A 21,994-nucleotide genomic window follows, 5' to 3' on the forward strand; every position below is an offset into this window, starting at 1 on the left:
AACAAACACTAGTATAGCCACAGGACCTTTGAAACATAACTAAAATATGCCTACTAGCTATCTACAAAATGGAGAACCACCCCCAACACTTCATCTGCACTATTCCAGTCTTTAGGTCCATGATTGTTCAACAATTTCTTTGGCTTTGTATGTTAACTCTCTCTTCAGCCTCCAGGTTCCAGATGCCAGCATGATGCCGACCAGAATTCCCTGGACAGACAACCTCACCAATGTGTCCTGGAGCCCCACTTCCCCAGAGACCCAACCTACTAGGGAAACACAGAGGCAGGCTGGAAGTATGGATCGACCTACCAATGCCCATGTTCAGCGGGGAAGCCATTACCAAAGCCAGACTTTCCACCTTCTCCATCCCAATATGACTTTGGGTCCATACTCCCAGAGGGATAAAGAATAGGAAAGATATCGGGGTGGGGCTAGGATACCTTGATCTGGTGGTAGGAACTGTGTGGAGTTGTACTCCTCTTGTCCTATGGTTTGGTTAATGTCTCCTTTTGGAAATAAATAAATACATACATATATACATAAATACATAAATAAATAAATAAATAAATAAATAAATAAATAAATAAATAAATGTCAGACAACCCTACCAAGGCGCTTTGGAGCGCTGCCTGACCAGAACCCTTCCCAACTAGGGAAAGAGAGAGACAGGCTTGAATATGGATCGACCAGTCAACACCCATGTTCAGTGGGGAAGCAATTACAGAAGGCAGACCTTCAACCTTCTGCATCCTACAATGATCTTGGATCCATACTCCCAGAGGGTTAAAGAATAGGAAAGCTATCAGTGGTGGGGATGATATACAGAGGTCTCGTGGTGGGAACTGTGCAAAGCTGTACCCCTATTATCCTGTGGTTTTGTCAATGTTTCCTTTTTATAAATAAATAATTTAAAACTCATATATATATACATATACATATACATATATATATATATACACACACACACACATACATAGGAAATGAGTTGTTTTAGTGTTTCACTACCCTCCAAGTGCCTTCCAGATAAAAGAGTCTCTGCCTGAGGACCTACTGACAGTCCCTGTAGAAATAATTGAACTGCTGATCTTAGACTCCATATGCTAAAGAATCCCATACAACTATATGAGGTGGGTCACTATTGCCAAACCAGGCCCCTAACCCGCAGGAGTTCCTCCCCCATATGCTTCCCTCCCCCTCAGCTCTTAGATCATTGTGAGAAGACTAAATTTGTGTATCCAAACAGTATAGAACAGGGAAGTTTCAAACCAGCAGTAGAGAATAAATCTGAGTTGTGGTCTCTGGTTCATGCCACCATGGTTGATCCAAGTTGGGCAGGGACCCCGTTCTGCAGAAGAGAATAAACTATCTCGGTGCCTTCCTTTTTCAATATTGTGTGTGTGTGTGTGTGTGTGTCTGTGTCTGTGCATCCCTGTGTGTGTGTGTGTGTGTGTGTGTGTGTGTTTGTCTGCACGTGCATGTGTGAATGAGGGGTGATGATCAAAGGATATCCACATAAGGGCTATAAACCATTCTGCAAACGGGGAATATAGCAACATCAAGGGTGCCTGGACACATCCTGTACTCAGACACACCAAAGCCTGCTGCTTTCTGTGTTCAGCAAAGGTCTGTGCCAATGGCTTGGGTGTAGTTGGCCTGGCCCAGGCAGTGAAGAGTGCTCTGCGACTGTGCTCTGATCCTCCCTGCATAGTACTTTAGCCACACCAGCCACCCCAGAGACCCAGCACCAGGACAAACCTCACAGAATCCCATAAGCCACTTGGGAGACTCAACTAGAATCCCATAAGCCTCTAGGCTGCCTGGGGAGATTAACTCATACTGAAAGGAAGCAGCAAATAAGACCGAGTGTGGCAAGTGCTCCTTAAAGGAAGTTTTCAGTTCCGGTCAAGTCAAGATCTCCCCAAAGAGAAATGATAAAGATATTTCTTCAGCAAAGACAGCCTTGACCCCTCCCCACAACCAATTCTTCCCTTCATCTTGGGTCTTCATTTGGGTGCTCAAGCTTTTCAAGTCACATAGCAGACGCCCAACTAGGCCAGTTGCCTTTTTTCCATTTTCTGCAATTGTGTAATTAGACCTATGAGGGCAATGGATACTTTTCAGGTCATATACACAGGGGCTATGGCGCTCTCGAAAGTTACTACAAGCAGACAGATTTGTATTCTGCTGGGCTTTCTTTATTCATCTTCTCCTTACATCCCACTTACACCTCCTTCCTCCTCCTCCGAATCTGAACTTTCCCCATCGTCAGAGGAATCCTCCCCCTCTGAATCTTCTGACTCTTTATCTTCTTCCAGCTTCTTCCGTGTAATGTTCGGAGGACTCTCCCAACCATCCAGACCCATGGCCTTGTATTCCGCAACAACCATGTTATACTGCATCCTCAGCTGTGCTACCCTGTCTTCATACAGCCTTTTCTCCTTGTTACTGAGGTTGCTCCACATCTCGCCCAGCTTCTTTAACATGTTGCCCGAGGTGATGTCAGGATAATCAGCTTTAACCTTGGGGCGGAAATCGGAAGAGAACAGGAAAGATGCTGACAGCCGTCTCTTGGGAGCATTGGCATCTCTCTCCCTTCTTCCTGCTGGTCCATGACCCCGTGTTTGTGGGTCATTGCGCTCGCGCTCAGCCCTCGCCAGGTCTCTGAATGCATTCTTCTCTTCCTCTGACAGCATTCTCCATCTCCGAAAGCATTTCCTAGAAAATTCGACTAGGTTCATGCGGGCACCGGGTTTTTTCTCCTGATATTCAGCTTTGCACATTCGCAGAAAGAAGGCAAAAGTAGAAATCCTCTTGGTCTTGGGGGCCTCACGTAGAACTGTCCGATATCGAACGACAAAGGGTTTGTCAGTCTTCTCCAATAGAAGTACCTCCATCATTTTTCCTGAGAAAGTTCCTCCACGCCACGCGGTTAGGTTGAAGCACTCAGCCTGACGCTCAGATCTCTGCTGACTGCTACTGTTGTCCTCAAGACTCCATGGAGACTGATGATGACCTCACTGAACATGTCACAGAACTGAAGCTGGTGGCCAGGACTCCTTGCTCCTGCCCTCCCCCACCACCAACATACCACCCCAAATCCCTATGCTTTTTCATGCCAACCTCCATGATTCCTCTAGTCCTGTCGCTTGGGCTTCAGCTGAGACTCCTCACAACATGGTGTTCTCCTCAACACCTCCTGCCTAAGGCAGCATGACTGTGCACAGGCTGTGGTCTAGCAGGTTCCGGCCTCTGTAGAAACCCATAACCCCATTCTAGACGGTTCCGGCCTCTGTAGAAACCCATAACCCCATTCTAGACGCATGAATGGAATGCCTGCTAAGAAATCACCAAAGGGAGAGGGAACAGTGTATGGTGTATGGTTGGGAACAGAGGGGAGGGACAGAGCAGTGGCTTTGGGCTACCACTGACTTCCAGGTGTGCCTTCTGCCATTTCACCTCACTTTTCCAGACTCCAACATGACATGGCCCACCTTATCCACCCTAGTCTAAGAAGTCAAGATGGTTTCATTAAAAATCATATATGGACATCCAGAAATCACTCCCATTCACCGTTGCAGCAAAATCAATAAAATACCTCAGAATAATGCTGACCAAAGAAGTCAAAGACTTGTATCATGATAACTATGAGTCACTATTCAAGGAAAGAGAAACTGATACCAACAAATGGAAAGACGCCCCTAGCTCATGGAATGGAAGAATAAATATCGTCAAAATGAATATTCTTCCCAGAGCCATATACATATTTAACGCGATAACTATCAAACTTCCACCAAGCTTCTTTAACAGAACAGAACATTAACTACAATCATTTATCTGGAACCAGAAAACACCCAGAATTGCCAAAACAACCTTGAGGAAAACAAACAGAAATGGAGGCATCACACTCCTAGACCTCAAACCATATTATAAGGCCATCCTCATCAAAACAGCCTGGTATTGGAACAAATATAGGCACACAGACCTGTGGAACAGAATTGAAAGTCCAGAACCAAACCCCCACACCTATGGACAGCTAATCTTTGATCAGGGGGCACAAAGTATTAAATGGATGAACAAGGCTCTCCTCAATAAATGGTGCTGGGAAAACTGGGTTGAAAGTTGCAGAAGGAGGGGCGGAGCCAAGATGGAGACTTGGAAGCAGCTGCTGGCTTCAGCTCTGACAACAACTGCTGGAAAGCATCGCATCCTGGCCTTCAGCAGACTAGGAGTATGGATCGACCTACCAATGCCCATATTCAGCCGGAAGCCATTACCAAAGCCAGACCTTTCACCTTCTGCATCCCAATATGACTTTGGGTCCATACTCCCAGAGGGATAAAGAATAGGAAAGCTATCAGGGTAGGGGATGGGATACGTTGACCTGGTGGTGGGAACTGTGTGGAGTTGTACCCCTCTTGTTTTATGGTTTGCTTAATGTCTCCTTTTTTAAATACATAAATAAATAAATAGATAAATATAAATAACTAACTAACTAAATAAATAAATAAATACGACATTTTTCTAAAACTTTTTCAATACAGAACAACTCATGTATGGAACAACAAAATAGACCCCTTTGTGGGCCCCCATAGGACCTTGCCCTCAACTTGGATCAGTTATGGCAGAGAATGTTCCATCCTCCGAAGGGATGATGGACAACATACTCTATGCTACACCTGAGGAAGATGGGTTGATACTGGGGCAGCATGGAATGTTCCTACTCATGACCACAGAATGGGAGCTCAGATCTAGGGGGATGCAGTGGTAACTCAGGCTCCTAAGCTAATTATGGGCCCCAGATCACATCAAATCGATGAGGTTTATAGTCAACAAAATTTATACCCCTTTCCCACATTAGGGAGCTACTCTCCAGCTTTCTGATCCTTTTATCAACCATGACATCATCTACAAAGACAATAATTAGGATCCACCTGCATATCAGATTTCAGGCTCAGACAAAACAAACAAACAAAAAAACAAAACAAACACTAGTATAGCCACAGGACCTTTGAAACATAACTAAAATATGCCTACTAGCTATCTACAAAATGGAGAACCACCCCCAACACTTCATCTGCACTATTCCAGTCTTTAGGTCCATGATTGTTCAACAATTTCTTTGGCTTTGTATGTTAACTCTCTCTTCAGCCTCCAGGTTCCAGATGCCAGCATGATGCCGACCAGAATTCCCTGGACAGACAACCTCACCAATGTGTCCTGGAGCCCCACTTCCCCAGAGACCCAACCTACTAGGGAAACACAGAGGCAGGCTGGAAGTATGGATCGACCTACCAATGCCCATGTTCAGCGGGGAAGCCATTACCAAAGCCAGACTTTCCACCTTCTCCATCCCAATATGACTTTGGGTCCATACTCCCAGAGGGATAAAGAATAGGAAAGATATCGGGGTGGGGCTAGGATACCTTGATCTGGTGGTAGGAACTGTGTGGAGTTGTACTCCTCTTGTCCTATGGTTTGGTTAATGTCTCCTTTTGGAAATAAATAAATACATACATATATACATAAATACATACATAAATAAATAAATAAATAAATAAATAAATAAATAAATAAATAAATGTCAGACAACCCTACCAAGGCGCTTTGGAGCGCTGCCTGACCAGAACCCTTCCCAACTAGGGAAAGAGAGAGACAGGCTTGAATATGGATCGACCAGTCAACACCCATGTTCAGTGGGGAAGCAATTACAGAAGGCAGACCTTCAATCTTCTGCATCCTACAATGATATTGAATCCATACTCCCAGAGGGTTAAAGAATAGGAAAGCTATCAGTGGTGGGGATGATATACAGAGGTCTCGTGGTGGGAACTGTGCAAAGCTGTACCCCTATTATCCTGTGGTTTTGTCAATGTTTCCTTTTTATAAGTAATAAATTTAAAACTCATATATATATACATATATATACATATATATATATATATACACACACACACATAGATAGGAAATGAGTTGTTTTAGTGTTTCACTACCCTCCAAGTGCCTTCCAGATAAAAGAGTCTCTGCCTGAGGACCTACTGACAGTCCCTGTAGAAATAATTGAACTGCTGATCTTAGACTCCATATGCTAAAGAATCCCATACAACTATATGAGGTGGGTCACTATTGCCAAACCAGGCCCCTAACCCGCAGGAGTTCCTCCCCCATATGCTTCCCTCCCCCTCAGCTCTTAGATCATTGTGAGAAGACTAAATTTGTGTATCCAAACAGTATAGAACAGGGAAGTTTCAAACCAGCAGTAGAGAATAAATCTGAGTTGTGGTCTCTGGTTCATGCCACCATGGTTGATCCAAGTTGGGCAGGGACCCCGTTCTGCAGAAGAGAATAAACTATCTCGGTGCCTTCCTTTTTCAATATTGTGTGTGTGTGTGTGTGTGTCTGTGTCTGTGCATCCCTGTGTGTGTGTGTGTGTGTGTGTGTGTGTGTGTTTGTATGCACGTGCATGTGTGAATGATGGGTGATGATCAAAGGATATCCACATAAGGGCTATAAACCATTCTGCAAACGGGGAATATAGCAACATCAAGGGTGCCTGGACACATCCTGTACTCAGACACACCAAAGCCTGCTGCTTTCTGTGTTCAGCAAAGGTCTGTGCCAATGGCTTGGGTGTAGTTGGCCTGGCCCAGGCAGTGAAGAGTGCTCTGCGACTGTGCTCTGATCCTCCCTGCATAGTACTTTAGCCACACCAGCCACCCCAGAGACCCAGCACCAGGACAAACCTCACAGAATCCCATAAGCCACTTGGGAGACTCAACTAGAATCCCATAAGCCTCTAGGCTGCCTGGGGAGATTAACTCATACTGAAAGGAAGCAGCAAATAAGACCGAGTGTGGCAAGTGCTCCTTAAAGGAAGTTTTCAGTTCCGGTCAAGTCAAGATCTCCCCAAAGAGAAATGATAAAGATATTTCTTCAGCAAAGACAGCCTTGACCCCTCCCCACAACCAATTCTTCCCTTCATCTTGGGTCTTCATTTGGGTGCTCAAGCTTTTCAAGTCACATAGCAGACGCCCAACTAGGCCAGTTGCCTTTTTTCCATTTTCTGCAATTGTGTAATTAGACCTATGAGGGCAATGGATACTTTTCAGGTCATATACACAGGGGCTATGGCGCTCTCGAAAGTTACTACAAGCAGACAGATTTGTATTCTGCTGGGCTTTCTTTATTCATCTTCTCCTTACATCCCACTTACACCTCCTTCCTCCTCCTCCGAATCTGAACTTTCCCCATCGTCAGAGGAATCCTCCCCCTCTGAATCTTCTGACTCTTTATCTTCTTCCAGCTTCTTCCGTGTAATGTTCAGAGGACTCTCCCAACCATCCAGACCCATGGCCTTGTATTCCGCAACAACCATGTTATACTGCATCCTCAGCTGTGCTACCCTGTCTTCATACAGCCTTTTCTCCTTGTTACTGAGGTTGCTCCACATCTCGCCCAGCTTCTTTGACATGTTGCCCGAGGTGATGTCAGGATAATCAGCTTTAACCTTGGGGCGGAAATCGGAAGAGAACAGGAAAGATGCTGACAGCCGTCTCTTGGGAGCATTGGCATCTCTCTCCCTTCTTCCTGCTGGTCCATGACCCCGTGTTTGTGGGTCATTGCGCTCGCGCTCAGCCCTCGCCAGGTCTCTGAATGCATTCTTCTCTTCCTCTGACAGCATTCTCCATCTCCGAAAGCATTTCCTAGAAAATTCGACTAGGTTCATGCGGGCACCGGGTTTTTTCTCCTCATGTTCAGCTTTGCACATTCGCAGAAAGAAGGCAAAAGTAGAAATCCTCTTGGTCTTGGGGGCCTCACGTAGAACTGTCCGATATCGAACGACAAAGGGTTTGTCAGTCTTCTCCAATAGAAGTACCTCCATCATTTTTCCTGAGAAAGTTCCTCCACGCCACGCGGTTAGGTTGAAGCACTCAGCCTGACGCTCAGATCTCTGCTGACTGCTACTGTTGTCCTCAAGACTCCATGGAGACTGATGATGACCTCACTGAACATGTCACAGAACTGAAGCTGGTGGCCAGGACTCCTTGCTCCTGCCCTCCCCCACCACCAACATACCACCCCAAATCCCTATGCTTTTTCATGCCAACCTCCATGATTCCTCTAGTCCTGTCGCTTGGGCTTCAGCTGAGACTCCTCACAACATGGTGTTCTCCTCAACACCTCCTGCCTAAGGCAGCATGCCTGTGCACAGGCTGTGGTCTAGCAGGTTCCGGCCTCTGTAGAAACCCATAACCCCATTCTAGACGGTTCCGGCCTCTGTAGAAACCCATAACCCCATTCTAGACGCATGAATGGAATGCCTGCTAAGAAATCACCAAAGGGAGAGGCAACAGTGTATGGTGTATGGTTGGGAACAGAGGGGAGGGACAGAGCAGTGGCTTTGGGCTACCACTGACTTCCAGGTGTGCCTTCTGCCATTTCACCTCACTTTTCCAGACTCCAACATGACATGGCCCACCTTATCCACCCTAGTCTAAGAAGTCAAGATGGTTTCATTAAAAATCATATATGGACATCCAGAAATCACTCCCATTCACCGTTGCAGCAAAATCAATAAAATACCTCAGAATAATGCTGACCAAAGAAGTCAAAGACTTGTATCATGATAACTATGAGTCACTATTCAAGGAAAGAGAAACTGATACCAACAAATGGAAAGACGCCCCTAGCTCATGGAATGGAAGAATAAATATCGTCAAAATGAATATTCTTCCCAGAGCCATATACATATTTAACGCGATAACTATCAAACTTCCACCAAGCTTCTTTAACAGAACAGAACATTAACTACAATCATTTATCTGGAACCAGAAAACACCCAGAATTGCCAAAACAATCTTGAGGAAAACAAACAGAAATGGAGGCATCACACTCCTAGACCTCAAACCATATTATAAGGCCATCCTCATCAAAACAGCCTGGTATTGGAACAAATATAGGCACACAGACCTGTGGAACAGAATTGAAAGTCCAGAACCAAACCCCCACACCTATGGACAGCTAATCTTTGATCAGGGGGCACAAAGTATTAAATGGATGAACAAGGCTCTCCTCAATAAATGGTGCTGGGAAAACTGGGTTGAAAGTTGCAGAAGGAGGGGCGGAGCCAAGATGGAGACTTGGAAGCAGCTGCTGGCTTCAGCTCTGACAACAACTGCTGGAAAGCATCGCATCCTGGCCTTCAGCAGACTAGGAGTATGGATCGACCTACCAATGCCCATATTCAGCCGGAAGCCATTACCAAAGCCAGACCTTTCACCTTCTGCATCCCAATATGACTTTGGGTCCATACTCCCAGAGGGATAAAGAATAGGAAAGCTATCAGGGTAGGGGATGGGATACGTTGACCTGGTGGTGGGAACTGTGTGGAGTTGTACCCCTCTTGTTTTATGGTTTGCTTAATGTCTCCTTTTTTAAATACATAAATAAATAAATAGATAAATATAAATAAATAAATACGACATTTTTCTAAACTTTTTCAATACAGAACAACTCATGTATGGAACAACAAAATAGACCCCTTTGTGGGCCCCCATAGGACCTTGCCCTCAACTTGGATCAGTAATGGCAGAGAATGTTCCATCCTCCGAAGGGATGATGGACAACATACTCTATGCTACACCTGAGGAAGATGGGTTGATACTGGGGCAGCATGGAATGTTCCTACTCATGACCACAGAATGGGAGCTCAGATCTAGGGGGATGCAGTGGTAACTCAGGCTCCTAAGCTAATTATGGGCCCCAGATCACATCAAATCGATGAGGTTTATAGTCAACAAAATTTATACCCCTTTCCCACATTAGGGAGCTACTCTCCAGCTTTCTGATCCTTTTATCAACCATGACATCATCTACAAAGACAATAATTAGGATCCACCTGCATATCAGATTTCAGGCTCAGACAAAACAAACAAACAAAAAAACAAAACAAACACTAGTATAGCCACAGGACCTTTGAAACATAACTAAAATATGCCTACTAGCTATCTACAAAATGGAGAACCACCCCCAACACTTCATCTGCACTATTCCAGTCTTTAGGTCCATGATTGTTCAACAATTTCTTTGGCTTTGTATGTTAACTCTCTCTTCAGCCTCCAGGTTCCAGATGCCAGCATGATGCCGACCAGAATTCCCTGGACAGACAACCTCACCAATGTGTCCTGGAGCCCCACTTCCCCAGAGACCCACCCTACTAGGGAAACACAGAGGCAGGCTGGAAGTATGGATCGACCTACCAATGCCCATGTTCAGCGGGGAAGCCATTACCAAAGCCAGACTTTCCACCTTCTCCATCCCAATATGACTTTGGGTCCATACTCCCAGAGGGATAAAGAATAGGAAAGATATCGGGGTGGGGCTAGGATACCTTGATCTGGTGGTAGGAACTGTGTGGAGTTGTACTCCTCTTGTCCTATGGTTTGGTTAATGTCTCCTTTTGGAAATAAATAAATACATACATATATACATAAATACATACATAAATAAATAAATAAATAAATAAATAAATAAATAAATAAATGTCAGACAACCCTACCAAGGCGCTTTGGAGCGCTGCCTGACCAGAACCCTTCCCAACTAGGGAAAGAGAGAGACAGGCTTGAATATGGATCGACCAGTCAACACCCATGTTCAGTGGGGAAGCAATTACAGAAGGCAGACCTTCAACCTTCTGCATCCTACAATGATCTTGGATCCATACTCCCAGAGGGTTAAAGAATAGGAAAGCTATCAGTGGTGGGGATGATATACAGAGGTCTCGTGGTGGGAACTGTGCAAAGCTGTACCCCTATTATCCTGTGGTTTTGTCAATGTTTCCTTTTTATAAATAAATAATTTAAAACTCATATATATATACATATACATATACATATATATATATATACACACACACACACATACATAGGAAATGAGTTGTTTTAGTGTTTCACTACCCTCCAAGTGCCTTCCAGATAAAAGAGTCTCTGCCTGAGGACCTACTGACAGTCCCTGTAGAAATAATTGAACTGCTGATCTTAGACTCCATATGCTAAAGAATCCCATACAACTATATGAGGTGGGTCACTATTGCCAAACCAGGCCCCTAACCCGCAGGAGTTCCTCCCCCATATGCTTCCCTCCCCCTCAGCTCTTAGATCATTGTGAGAAGACTAAATTTGTGTATCCAAACAGTATAGAACAGGGAAGTTTCAAACCAGCAGTAGAGAATAAATCTGAGTTGTGGTCTCTGGTTCATGCCACCATGGTTGATCCAAGTTGGGCAGGGACCCCGTTCTGCAGAAGAGAATAAACTATCTCGGTGCCTTCCTTTTTCAATATTGTGTGTGTGTGTGTGTGTGTGTCTGTGTCTGTGCATCCCTGTGTGTGTGTGTGTGTGTGTGTGTGTGTGTGTGTGTTTGTCTGCACGTGCATGTGTGAATGAGGGGTGATGATCAAAGGATATCCACATAAGGGCTATAAACCATTCTGCAAACGGGGAATATAGCAACATCAAGGGTGCCTGGACACATCCTGTACTCAGACACACCAAAGCCTGCTGCTTTCTGTGTTCAGCAAAGGTCTGTGCCAATGGCTTGGGTGTAGTTGGCCTGGCCCAGGCAGTGAAGAGTGCTCTGCGACTGTGCTCTGATCCTCCCTGCATAGTACTTTAGCCACACCAGCCACCCCAGAGACCCAGCACCAGGACAAACCTCACAGAATCCCATAAGCCACTTGGGAGACTCAACTAGAATCCCATAAGCCTCTAGGCTGCCTGGGGAGATTAACTCATACTGAAAGGAAGCAGCAAATAAGACCGAGTGTGGCAAGTGCTCCTTAAAGGAAGTTTTCAGTTCCGGTCAAGTCAAGATCTCCCCAAAGAGAAATGATAAAGATATTTCTTCAGCAAAGACAGCCTTGACCCCTCCCCACAACCAATTCTTCCCTTCATCTTGGGTCTTCATTTGGGTGCTCAAGCTTTTCAAGTCACATAGCAGACGCCCAACTAGGCCAGTTGCCTTTTTTCCATTTTCTGCAATTGTGTAATTAGACCTATGAGGGCAATGGATACTTTTCAGGTCATATACACAGGGGCTATGGCGCTCTCGAAAGTTACTACAAGCAGACAGATTTGTATTCTGCTGGGCTTTCTTTATTCATCTTCTCCTTACATCCCACTTACACCTCCTTCCTCCTCCTCCGAATCTGAACTTTCCCCATCGTCAGAGGAATCCTCCCCCTCTGAATCTTCTGACTCTTTATCTTCTTCCAGCTTCTTCCGTGTAATGTTCAGAGGACTCTCCCAACCATCCAGACCCATGGCCTTGTATTCCGCAACAACCATGTTATACTGCATCCTCAGCTGTGCTACCCTGTCTTCATACAGCCTTTTCTCCTTGTTACTGAGGTTGCTCCACATCTCGCCCAGCTTCTTTAACATGTTGCCCGAGGTGATGTCAGGATAATCAGCTTTAACCTTGGGGCGGAAATCGGAAGAGAACAGGAAAGATGCTGACAGCCGTCTCTTGGGAGCATTGGCATCTCTCTCCCTTCTTCCTGCTGGTCCATGACCCCGTGTTTGTGGGTCATTGCGCTCGCGCTCAGCCCTCGCCAGGTCTCTGAATGCATTCTTCTCTTCCTCTGACAGCATTCTCCATCTCCGAAAGCATTTCCTAGAAAATTCGACTAGGTTCATGCGGGCACCGGGTTTTTTCTCCTGATATTCAGCTTTGCACATTCGCAGAAAGAAGGCAAAAGTAGAAATCCTCTTGGTCTTGGGGGCCTCACGTAGAACTGTCCGATATCGAACGACAAAGGGTTTGTCAGTCTTCTCCAATAGAAGTACCTCCATCATTTTTCCTGAGAAAGTTCCTCCACGCCACGCGGTTAGGTTGAAGCACTCAGCCTGACGCTCAGATCTCTGCTGACTGCTACTGTTGTCCTCAAGACTCCATGGAGACTGATGATGACCTCACTGAACATGTCACAGAACTGAAGCTGGTGGCCATGACTCCTTGCTCCTGCCCTCCCCCACCACAAACATACCACCCCAAATCCCTATGCTTTTTCATGCCAACCTCCATGATTCCTCTAGTCCTGTCGCTTGGGCTTCAGCTGAGACTCCTCACAACATGGTGTTCTCCTCAACACCTCCTGCCTAAGGCAGCATGCCTGTGCACAGGCTGTGGTCTAGCAGGTTCCGGCCTCTGTAGAAACCCATAACCCCATTCTAGACGGTTCCGGCCTCTGTAGAAACCCATAACCCCATTCTAGACGCATGAATGGAATGCCTGCTAAGAAATAACCAAAGGGAGAGGGAACAGTGTATGGTGTATGGTTGGGAACAGAGGGGAGGGACAGAGCAGTGGCTTTGGGCTACCACTGACTTCCAGGTGTGCCTTCTGCCATTTCACCTCACTTTTCCAGACTCCAACATGACATGGCCCACCTTATCCACCCTAGTCTAAGAAGTCAAGATGGTTTCATTAAAAATCATATATGGACATCCAGAAATCACTCCCATTCACCGTTGCAGCAAAATCAATAAAATACCTCAGAATAATGCTGACCAAAGAAGTCAAAGACTTGTATCATGATAACTATGAGTCACTATTCAAGGAAAGAGAAACTGATACCAACAAATGGAAAGACGCCCCTAGCTCATGGAATGGAAGAATAAATATCGTCAAAATGAATATTCTTCCCAGAGCCATATACATATTTAACGCGATAACTATCAAACTTCCACCAAGCTTCTTTAACAGAACAGAACATTAACTACAATCATTTATCTGGAACCAGAAAACACCCAGAATTGCCAAAACAACCTTGAGGAAAACAAACAGAAATGGAGGCATCACACTCCTAGACCTCAAACCATATTATAAGGCCATCCTCATCAAAACAGCCTGGTATTGGAACAAATATAGGCACACAGACCTGTGGAACAGAATTGAAAGTCCAGAACCAAACCCCCACACCTATGGACAGCTAATCTTTGATCAGGGGGCACAAAGTATTAAATGGATGAACAAGGCTCTCCTCAATAAATGGTGCTGGGAAAACTGGGTTGAAAGTTGCAGAAGGAGGGGCGGAGCCAAGATGGAGACTTGGAAGCAGCTGCTGGCTTAAGCTCTGACAACAACTGCTGGAAAGCATCGCATCCTGGCCTTCAGCAGACTAGGAGTATGGATCGACCTACCAATGCCCATATTCAGCCGGAAGCCATTACCAAAGCCAGACCTTTCACCTTCTGCATCCCAATATGACTTTGGGTCCATACTCCCAGAGGGATAAAGAATAGGAAAGCTATCAGGGTAGGGGATGGGATACGTTGACCTGGTGGTGGGAACTGTGTGGAGTTGTACCCCTCTTGTTTTATGGTTTGCTTAATGTCTCCTTTTTTAAATACATAAATAAATAAATAGATAAATAGATAAATATAAATAAATAAATACGACATTTTTCTAAAACTTTTTCAATACAGAACAACTCATGTATGGAACAACAAAATAGACCCCTTTGTGGGCCCCCATAGGACCTTGCCCTCAACTTGGATCAGTAATGGCAGAGAATGTTCCATCCTCCGAAGGGATGATGGACAACATACTCTATGCTACACCTGAGGAAGATGGGTTGATACTGGGGCAGCATGGAATGTTCCTACTCATGACCACAGAATGGGAGCTCAGATCTAGGGGGATGCAGTGGTAACTCAGGCTCCTAAGCTAATTATGGGCCCCAGATCACATCAAATCGATGAGGTTTATAGTCAACAAAATTTATACCCCTTTCCCACATTAGGGAGCTACTCTCCAGCTTTCTGATCCTTTTATCAACCATGACATCATCTACAAAGACAATAATTAGGATCCACCTGCATATCAGATTTCAGGCTCAGACAAAACAAACAAACAAAAAAACAAAACAAACACTAGTATAGCCACAGGACCTTTGAAACATAACTAAAATATGCCTACTAGCTATCTACAAAATGGAGAACCACCCCCAACACTTCATCTGCACTATTCCAGTCTTTAGGTCCATGATTGTTCAACAATTTCTTTGGCTTTGTATGATAACTCTCTCTTCAGCCTCCAGGTTCCAGATGCCAGCATGATGCCGACCAGAATTCCCTGGACAGACAACCTCACCAATGTGTCCTGGAGCCCCACTTCCCCAGAGACCCACCCTACTAGGGAAACACAGAGGCAGGCTGGAAGTATGGATCGACCTACCAATGCCCATGTTCAGCGGGGAAGCCATTACCAAAGCCAGACTTTCCACCTTCTCCAACCCTATATGACTTTGGGTCCATACTCCCAGAGGGATAAAGAATAGGAAAGCTATCGGGGTGGGGCTAGGATACCTTGATCTGGTGGTGGGAACTGTGTGGAGTTGTACTCCTCTTGTCCTATGGTTTGGTTAATGTCTCCTTTTGGAAATAAATAAATACATACATATATACATAAATAAATAAATAAATAAATAAATAAATAAATAAATAAATAAATAAATAAATAAATGTCAGACAACCCTACCAAGGCGCTTTGGAGCGCTGCCTGACCAGAACCCTTCCCAACTAGGGAAAGAGAGAGACAGGCTTGAATATGGATCGACCAGTCAACACCCATGTTCAGTGGGGAAGCAATTACAGAAGGCAGACCTTCAACCTTCTACATCCTACAATGATCTTGGATCCATACTCCCAGAGGGTTAAAGAATAGGAAAGCTATCAGTGGTGGGGATGATATACAGAGGTCTCGTGGTGGGAACTGTGCAAAGCTGTACCCCTATTATCCTGTGGTTTTGTCAATGTTTCCTTTTTATAAATAAATAATTTAAAACTCATATATATATACATATATATATATATATATATATATATATATATATATATACACACACACATACATAGGAAATGAGTTGTTTTAGTGTTTCACTACCCTCCAAGTGCCTTCCAGATAAAAGAGTCTCTGCCTGAGGACCTACTGACAGTCCCTGTAGAAATAATTGAACTGCTGATCTTAGACTCCATATGCTAAAGAATCCCATACAACTATATGAGGTGGGTCACTATTGCCAAGCCAGGCCCCTAACCCGCAGGAGTTCCTCCCCCATATGCTTCCCTCCCCCTCAGCTCTTAGATCATTGTGAGAAGACTAAATTTGTGTATCCAAACAGTATAGAACAGGGAAGTTTCAAACCAGCAGTAGAGAATAAATCTGAGTTGTGGTCTCTGGTTCATGCCACCATGGTTGATCCAAGTTGGGCAGGGACCCCGTTCTGCAGAAGAGAATAAACTATCTCGGTGCCTTCCTTTTTCAATATTGTGTGTGTGTGTGTGTGTGTGTCTGTGTCTGTGCATCCCTGTGTGTGTGTGTGTGTGTGTGTGTGTGTGTGTTTGTCTGCACGTGCATGTGTGAATGAGGGGTGATGATCAAAGGATATCCACATAAGGGCTATAAACCATTCTGCAAACGGGAAATATAGCAACATCAAGGGTGCCTGGACACATCCTGTACTCAGACACACCAAAGCCTGCTGCTTTCTGTGTTCAGCAAAGGTCTGTGCCAATGGCTTGGGTGTAGTTGGCCTGGCCCAGGCAGTGAAGAGTGCTCTGCGACTGTGCTCTGATCCTCCCTGCATAGTACTTTAGCCACACCAGCCACCCCAGAGACCCAGCACCAGGACAAACCTCACAGAATCCCATAAGCCACTTGGGAGACTCAACTAGAATCCCATAAGCCTCTAGGCTGCCTGGGGAGATTAACTCATACTGAAAGGAAGCAGCAAATAAGACCGAGTGTGGCAAGTGCTCCTTAAAGGAAGTTTTCAGTTCCGGTCAAGTCAAGATCTCCCCAAAGAGAAATGATAAAGATATTTCTTCAGCAAAGACAGCCTTGACCCCTCCCCACAACCAATTCTTCCCTTCATCTTGGGTCTTCATTTGGGTGCTCAAGCTTTTCAAGTCACATAGCAGACGCCCAACTAGGCCAGTTGCCTTTTTTCCATTTTCTGCAATTGTGTAATTAGACCTATGAGGGCAATGGATACTTTTCAGGTCATATACACAGGGGCTATGGCGCTCTCGAAAGTTACTACAAGCAGACAGATTTGTATTCTGCTGGGCTTTCTTTATTCATCTTCTCCTTACATCCCACTTACACCTCCTTCCTCCTCCTCCGAATCTGAACTTTCCCCATCGTCAGAGGAATCCTCCCCCTCTGAATCTTCTGACTCTTTATCTTCTTCCAGCTTCTTCCGTGTAATGTTCAGAGGACTCTCCCAACCATCCAGACCCATGGCCTTGTATTCCGCAACAACCATGTTATACTGCATCCTCAGCTGTGCTACCCTGTCTTCATACAGCCTTTTCTCCTTGTTACTGAGGTTGCTCCACATCTCGCCCAGCTTCTTTGACATGTTGCCCGAGGTGATGTCAGGATAATCAGCTTTAACCTTGGGGCGGAAATCGGAAGAGAACAGGAAAGATGCTGACAGCCGTCTCTTGGGAGCATTGGCATCTCTCTCCCTTCTTCCTGCTGGTCCATGACCCCGTGTTTGTGGGTCATTGTGCTCGCGCTCAGCCCTCGCCAGGTCTCTGAATGCATTCTTCTCTTCCTCTGACAGCATTCTCCATCTCCGAAAGCATTTCCTAGAAAATTCGACTAGGTTCATGCGGGCACCGGGTTTTTTCTCCTGATATTCAGCTTTGCACATTCGCAGAAAGAAGGCAAAAGTAGAAATCCTCTTGGTCTTGGGGGCCTCACGTAGAACTGTCCGATATCGAACGACAAAGGGTTTGTCAGTCTTCTCCAATAGAAGTACCTCCATCATTTTTCCTGAGAAAGTTCCTCCACGCCACGCGGTTAGGTTGAAGCACTCAGCCTGACGCTCAGATCTCTGCTGACTGCTACTGTTGTCCTCAAGACTCCATGGAGACTGATGATGACCTCACTGAACATGTCACAGAACTGAAGCTGGTGGCCATGACTCCTTGCTCCTGCCCTCCCCCACCACCAACATACCACCCCAAATCCCTATGCTTTTTCATGCCAACCTCCATGATTCCTCTAGTCCTGTCGCTTGGGCTTCAGCTGAGACTCCTCACAACATGGTGTTCTCCTCAACACCTCCTGCCTAAGGCAGCATGCCTGTGCACAGGCTGTGGTCTAGCAGGTTCCGGCCTCTGTAGAAACCCATAACCCCATTCTAGACGGTTCCGGCCTCTGTAGAAACCCATAACCCCATTCTAGACGCATGAATGGAATGCCTGCTAAGAAATCACCAAAGGGAGAGGGAACAGTGTATGGTGTATGGTTGGGAACAGAGGGGAGGGACAGAGCAGTGGCTTTGGGCTACCACTGACTTCCAGGTGTGCCTTCTGCCATTTCACCTCACTTTTCCAGACTCCAACATGACATGGCCCACCTTATCCACCCTAGTCTAAGAAGTCAAGATGGTTTCATTAAAAATCATATATGGACATCCAGAAATCACTCCCATTCACCGTTGCAGCAAAATCAATAAAATACCTCAGAATAATGCTGACCAAAGAAGTCAAAGACTTGTATCATGATAACTATGAGTCACTATTCAAGGAAAGAGAAACTGATACCAACAAATGGAAAGACGCCCCTAGCTCATGGAATGGAAGAATAAATATCGTCAAAATGAATATTCTTCCCAGAGCCATATACATATTTAACGCGATAACTATCAAACTTCCACCAAGCTTCTTTAACAGAACAGAACATTAACTACAATCATTTATCTGGAACCAGAAAACACCCAGAATTGCCAAAACAATCTTGAGGAAAACAAACAGAAATGGAGGCATCACACTCCTAGACCTCAAACCATATTATAAGGCCATCCTCATCAAAACAGCCTGGTATTGGAACAAATATAGGCACACAGACCTGTGGAACAGAATTGAAAGTCCAGAACCAAACCCCCACACCTATGGACAGCTAATCTTTGATCAGGGGGCACAAAGTATTAAATGGATGAACAAGGCTCTCCTCAATAAATGGTGCTGGGAAAACTGGGTTGAAAGTTGCAGAAGGAGGGGCGGAGCCAAGATGGAGACTTGGAAGCAGCTGCTGGCTTCAGCTCTGACAACAACTGCTGGAAAGCATCGCATCCTGGCCTTCAGCAGACTAGGAGTATGGATCGACCTACCAATGCCCATATTCAGCCGGAAGCCATTACCAAAGCCAGACCTTTCACCTTCTGCATCCCAATATGACTTTGGGTCCATACTCCCAGAGGGATAAAGAATAGGAAAGCTATCAGGGTAGGGGATGGGATACGTTGACCTGGTGGTGGGAACTGTGTGGAGTTGTACCCCTCTTGTTTTATGGTTTGCTTAATGTCTCCTTTTTTAAATACATAAATAAATAAATAGATAAATAGATAAATATAAATAAATAAATACGACATTTTTCTAAAACTTTTTCAATACAGAACAACTCATGTATGGAACAACAAAATAGACCCCTTTGTGGGCCCCCATAGGACCTTGCCCTCAACTTGGATCAGTAATGGCAGAGAATGTTCCATCCTCCGAAGGGATGATGGACAACATACTCTATGCTACACCTGAGGAAGATGGGTTGATACTGGGGCAGCATGGAATGTTCCTACTCATGACCACAGAATGGGAGCTCAGATCTAGGGGGATGCAGTGGTAACTCAGGCTCCTAAGCTAATTATGGGCCCCAGATCACATCAAATCGATGAGGTTTATAGTCAACAAAATTTATACCCCTTTCCCACATTAGGGAGCTACTCTCCAGCTTTCTGATCCTTTTATCAACCATGACATCATCTACAAAGACAATAATTAGGATCCACCTGCATATCAGATTTCAGGCTCAGACAAAACAAACAAACAAAAAAACAAAACAAACACTAGTATAGCCACAGGACCTTTGAAACATAACTAAAATATGCCTACTAGCTATCTACAAAATGGAGAACCACCCCCAACACTTCATCTGCACTATTCCAGTCTTTAGGTCCATGATTGTTCAACAATTTCTTTGGCTTTGTATGATAACTCTCTCTTCAGCCTCCAGGTTCCAGATGCCAGCATGATGCCGACCAGAATTCCCTGGACAGACAACCTCACCAATGTGTCCTGGAGCCCCACTTCCCCAGAGACCCACCCTACTAGGGAAACACAGAGGCAGGCTGGAAGTATGGATCGACCTACCAATGCCCATGTTCAGCGGGGAAGCCATTACCAAAGCCAGACTTTCCACCTTCTCCAACCCTATATGACTTTGGGTCCATACTCCCAGAGGGATAAAGAATAGGAAAGCTATCGGGGTGGGGCTAGGATACCTTGATCTGGTGGTGGGAACTGTGTGGAGTTGTACTCCTCTTGTCCTATGGTTTGGTTAATGTCTCCTTTTGGAAATAAATAAATACATACGTATATACATAAATACATAAATAAATAAATAAATAAATGTCAGACAACCCTACCAAGGCGCTTTGGAGCGCTGCCTGACCAGAACCCTTCCCAACTAGGGAAAGAGAGAGACAGGCTTGAATATGGATCGACCAGTCAACACCCATGTTCAGTGGGGAAGCAATTACAGAAGGCAGACCTTCAACCTTCTACATCCTACAATGATCTTGGATCCATACTCCCAGAGGGTTAAAGAATAGGAAAGCTATCAGTGGTGGGGATGATATACAGAGGTCTCGTGGTGGGAACTGTGCAAAGCTGTACCCCTATTATCCTGTGGTTTTGTCAATGTTTCCTTTTTATAAATAAATAATTTAAAACTCATATATATATACATATATATATATATATATATATATACACACACACATACATAGGAAATGAGTTGTTTTAGTGTTTCACTACCCTCCAAGTGCCTTCCAGATAAAAGAGTCTCTGCCTGAGGACCTACTGACAGTCCCTGTAGAAATAATTGAACTGCTGATCTTAGACTCCATATGCTAAAGAATCCCATACAACTATATGAGGTGGGTCACTATTGCCAAACCAGGCCCCTAACCCGCAGGAGTTCCTCCCCCATATGCTTCCCTCCCCCTCAGCTCTTAGATCATTGTGAGAAGACTAAATTTGTGTATCCAAACAGTATAGAACAGGGAAGTTTCAAACCAGCAGTAGAGAATAAATCTGAGTTGTGGTCTCTGGTTCATGCCACCATGGTTGATCCAAGTTGGGCAGGGACCCCGTTCTGCAGAAGAGAATAAACTATCTCGGTGCCTTCCTTTTTCAATATTGTGTGTGTGTGTGTGTGTGTGTCTGTGTCTGTGCATCCCTGTGTGTGTGTGTGTGTGTGTGTGTGTGTGTGTGTTTGTCTGCACGTGCATGTGTGAATGAGGGGTGATGATCAAAGGATATCCACATAAGGGCTATAAACCATTCTGCAAACGGGAAATATAGCAACATCAAGGGTGCCTGGACACATCCTGTACTCAGACACACCAAAGCCTGCTGCTTTCTGTGTTCAGCAAAGGTCTGTGCCAATGGCTTGGGTGTAGTTGGCCTGGCCCAGGCAGTGAAGAGTGCTCTGCGACTGTGCTCTGATCCTCCCTGCATAGTACTTTAGCCACACCAGCCACCCCAGAGACCCAGCACCAGGACAAACCTCACAGAATCCCATAAGCCACTTGGGAGACTCAACTAGAATCCCATAAGCCTCTAGGCTGCCTGGGGAGATTAACTCATACTGAAAGGAAGCAGCAAATAAGACCGAGTGTGGCAAGTGCTCCTTAAAGGAAGTTTTCAGTTCCGGTCAAGTCAAGATCTCCCCAAAGAGAAATGATAAAGATATTTCTTCAGCAAAGACAGCCTTGACCCCTCCCCACAACCAATTCTTCCCTTCATCTTGGGTCTTCATTTGGGTGCTCAAGCTTTTCAAGTCACATAGCAGACGCCCAACTAGGCCAGTTGCCTTTTTTCCATTTTCTGCAATTGTGTAATTAGACCTATGAGGGCAAT

Source organism: Erinaceus europaeus, chromosome X (assembly GCF_950295315.1).
Source record: "Erinaceus europaeus chromosome X, mEriEur2.1, whole genome shotgun sequence".
In the NCBI taxonomy this organism is placed as follows: domain Eukaryota; kingdom Metazoa; phylum Chordata; class Mammalia; order Eulipotyphla; family Erinaceidae; genus Erinaceus; species Erinaceus europaeus.